The sequence below is a fragment of the Xenia sp. Carnegie-2017 genome, unplaced genomic scaffold (assembly GCF_021976095.1).
Source record: "Xenia sp. Carnegie-2017 unplaced genomic scaffold, XeniaSp_v1 HiC_scaffold_23, whole genome shotgun sequence".
In the NCBI taxonomy this organism is placed as follows: Eukaryota; Metazoa; Cnidaria; class Anthozoa; order Malacalcyonacea; family Xeniidae; genus Xenia; species Xenia sp. Carnegie-2017.
Genome location: NW_025813486.1, coordinates 4,404,368 through 4,407,891, shown reverse-complemented (window position 1 = coordinate 4,407,891; position 3,524 = coordinate 4,404,368).

Genomic DNA, 3,524 nt, shown 5'->3' with positions numbered 1-3,524 from the left:
CTTGTCGCTTTTATTCATTTATTTGTCAAACGTAGCTATAGATGACGCTGAAATATCAACTCACAATTTTAATCAACTTAATATCTCAAAAAAACTCTAAGTATTTCCAACACAACTTATAAGCACAATCATCAAAACTTTTCTGTCCGTCTTGCACTGCATGTCTGCATCAGTAGCTAATCGAATGTAAAATGAGGGGGACCACATTCCAATATTTTTCTATACTTGGCTAATTTCTTTTGAAAATGTCACTTTCAAAAGAAACCAGACTAGCATTAGCAGAATATGTCTCTCGTTTCCTCAATTAACGTTTGATTGACGCCAAAAGAAGCATCAAAAATATTCTTTGAGCTTTCTGTATTGAATGAAGCCAAAACAATCAAAGATCGTTCATTTGCACGTACAGTTTTTCATTTGCACGTACAAGCAGTTTCCTTATTTACAATGCAAATATAATTCAGCATGGCGAACAGTCCACTATCCTCTCACTCCCAAAGGAATGATTGAACGCCACGTATGTGATTATTGTGATTTCAAATTGAGTGAATAAAACAATATTTATCATTCCTTAGATTTGCCATTTTTGTAGTGTATATTTTTCATTTCAATTTGAACCAATCACAAACTTTGATGATGTAGGTGGATAGGGACCAAATATTTTTGATCAACTAGTCTGCAGGCTGTTTCTGATTGATTTTTGTCGAGTGAGGATCTCTACATGTATAAGGCAAAATCTTCGATGAGTTGATGAAATGTTTGGATAGCTCTTAATAGCGACGTTAGGGAAGATATAGAGACTCGGTGTATTTTGAAGAGAATGGTATTGATGAAATTATTCTATGGTTGTTTTATTTGATTGAAGAGACGAGAGTTCCGCGTCAGTCTCAAAGAACGCGGATAATGATTGCTGATGGATCGTTTGGATGATCTCGGTCACAGAGCACGTATTCATGGCGGTAATACCTAAATTGCGATTGTGAAGATGTCATGGTGAGCTTTACATTGTAGCTAAATGGAAGAATTTAAATCGTTTTAATAAAAGTAGATATTTGTTAACTAATCAAGGCTGTAATGCCTAATGGTCTGAAGTTAAAAATTGAGCTCATCAATGCCTGGTTTCCTCTGGTAAAAAAAACAAGAAACTTTCAGAATTCTCGTGAGATTAAAAAGACAAACAAAAAAGGATTTTCTTTTGTTTTATCTTTCGGTTTGTGCTAGGTCTGGCTTATGCTTGGGATTATGTCAATTATTCAAAGTTAATTTTTTATGCTTCGCTTATTGTCTTTGTTGAATATCTTATCACCATTTGACATGTGACTTATCTCAATTTTTCAACTTAATTAGGTATTTTACTGTGATTACCATGAGTGGCTGCAACAGCATAACATCAAAATCATACTTTGCTTTCAAATACAACTCTATTTCAGAAATCCAGTCTTAAATCAAATAATTCAAAATCGAATACCATGAAGGTAAAGAGAAAAAATGGCCGCAAATTTACCAAAAATATTTGATCAAAATTCCATATTAAAGTAGCAAAAAATAACTGAAGGAAATACAGACAGTTAATGCTTTAATAACGGATATATTTAGTCGTTAATTCGATAATATTTTTATTGTTCTATATTTCTAGATTATAACGTCTTCGTCAAGATGTTGCAAATGGAAGAAACTACCTTAATTTTGTAATAATATTGGAGAAGATCATCTTTGGATGCATAACACCCTTCTTCACTCTCGATGTCAATTGTTCTCCTGATGAGCACCAACAAGAGAATCATACTTCTATCTTTAAAAGCCTTTTTATATATCCTGCTATCGATGTTAGCGATAGTTGGGAGATTAAAGGAATGTGTGATCAGGATGACTGGCACTCCTACACCATCGAGTAATGTTATATAGAAGTTAGCACAAATCATTCAACATGTTTATTGAAGTGTTAATATGGAGGTGCTTCTTGTGAACGTTCAATTGTTCGAATCCTGCATGTAACTTTAAAATTAAATTCAATTTGCAATTGAGTTATCGAAGTTACAAAAAGAAATTGCAATACGCTGGCAGAGTATAGCAAAATCTTAAAATTATAATTGGTCTGTTTCAACCTGAAGTGACTACCTTGTCAGGGAATTAATCTGAAGACCTTAAATATTTAGTCACTCTATTTCATCTATAATGGACACTGTTATAACATTGAGGGATGTTATAACGGTGTATTCATAGCAGTTGAAAGATAGACATTTTCTGATAAAGTTATTTGAAACATCTTACAGCAATTCCATGTTAAAATCGAAGTTAAGCCTACGCTTCAATTACAGATCTTCTGCAAACACTGGTGTTACAAAATACATGAACTTCAACAGTTTTTCATGACTGCATTTTAACAATTATTCTTACAGTTGTTCTTACATGGCAACAGTTGCTGATCAAAATTGCGGTATGTATTTGTTGGTCTGTTTATTTGTTTGTTTGTTTGTTTGTTTGCCTGTTTTGTCATTCCACTAACTAGTTGTTCAGTATTTTTCAGATGCGGAGGACGAAAAGATCAGGAAGTGGAAGTCAGGGCTGTAAGTGTTTCTATCATTCCTTAAATCTAAATATTTTGTTGTTTGTGTCTCATTTAGAACGGCGTACGGTACCATGGTCATTGATCCATTAACGTTTCTTACGGTAAGTTCAACTAATTATTTTTAAGAAAACATTTAAAGTATGCATTTTTTTAAAGACGAAATTTTTTTGACTTCAATTCTTGGATCGGTGTTTGCAGATGATTGATTTAAGAGTTTGATTATACAAGAAGTATAAATACCTAGAGCTAAATCCCATCTAACCACACCAACATAAAAATGTGCACATTAATAAGTATTTGTAGTATTCTAACTAAATTAGAGAGTTCCCTCGCTCTCTAATTTAGGAAAGATGTTCCAAAAAAAGTCGATTTATTCTAAAATAGATTTCTGCCAGCTATTTTGGAATACTTTCGCATAAAGTTTCACGCAGTGCGCTGAACACTTGTTAATGTTAGCAATTTTTGTAATTAAAATAATATCCTGCATATTTTATTTTAAGTGGGCTTGAGTTGAGTTTGGAATACACTGAAATGTGAACAAGTATTTGAAACATAATTAAGTATCTCAAAATTATGTAAATTTTATTACTATTGGTTCATTCTTGGAGGAGGGTGAGTTGTAAAAGATATTAAATTTTACGGAAATGCTTGTTTTGATAAAGTAACGAATTTCGTTTATTATAATCTGTTATTTTCCTTGTGATGGAAGTTTTTACTCAGAGTACTATTGTCAAGAATCATCACCAATAAAGTTTGTAGTTGTTTACTACCTTCTAAGAAAGTTTGATAATTGAAAAGTTTGTTTATTTTTCAACGTAAGTCAAGCGAAATATACGGGAGGAAGAAATTAGAAAGTATGGTGTGGTGAATTCAAGTTGTCTGTTATTGCATTGTAAGTTTAGGAATCATTTACCCATCCCCCCCCCCCAGAAATGATGGCTCCAAATAATAAAATTTG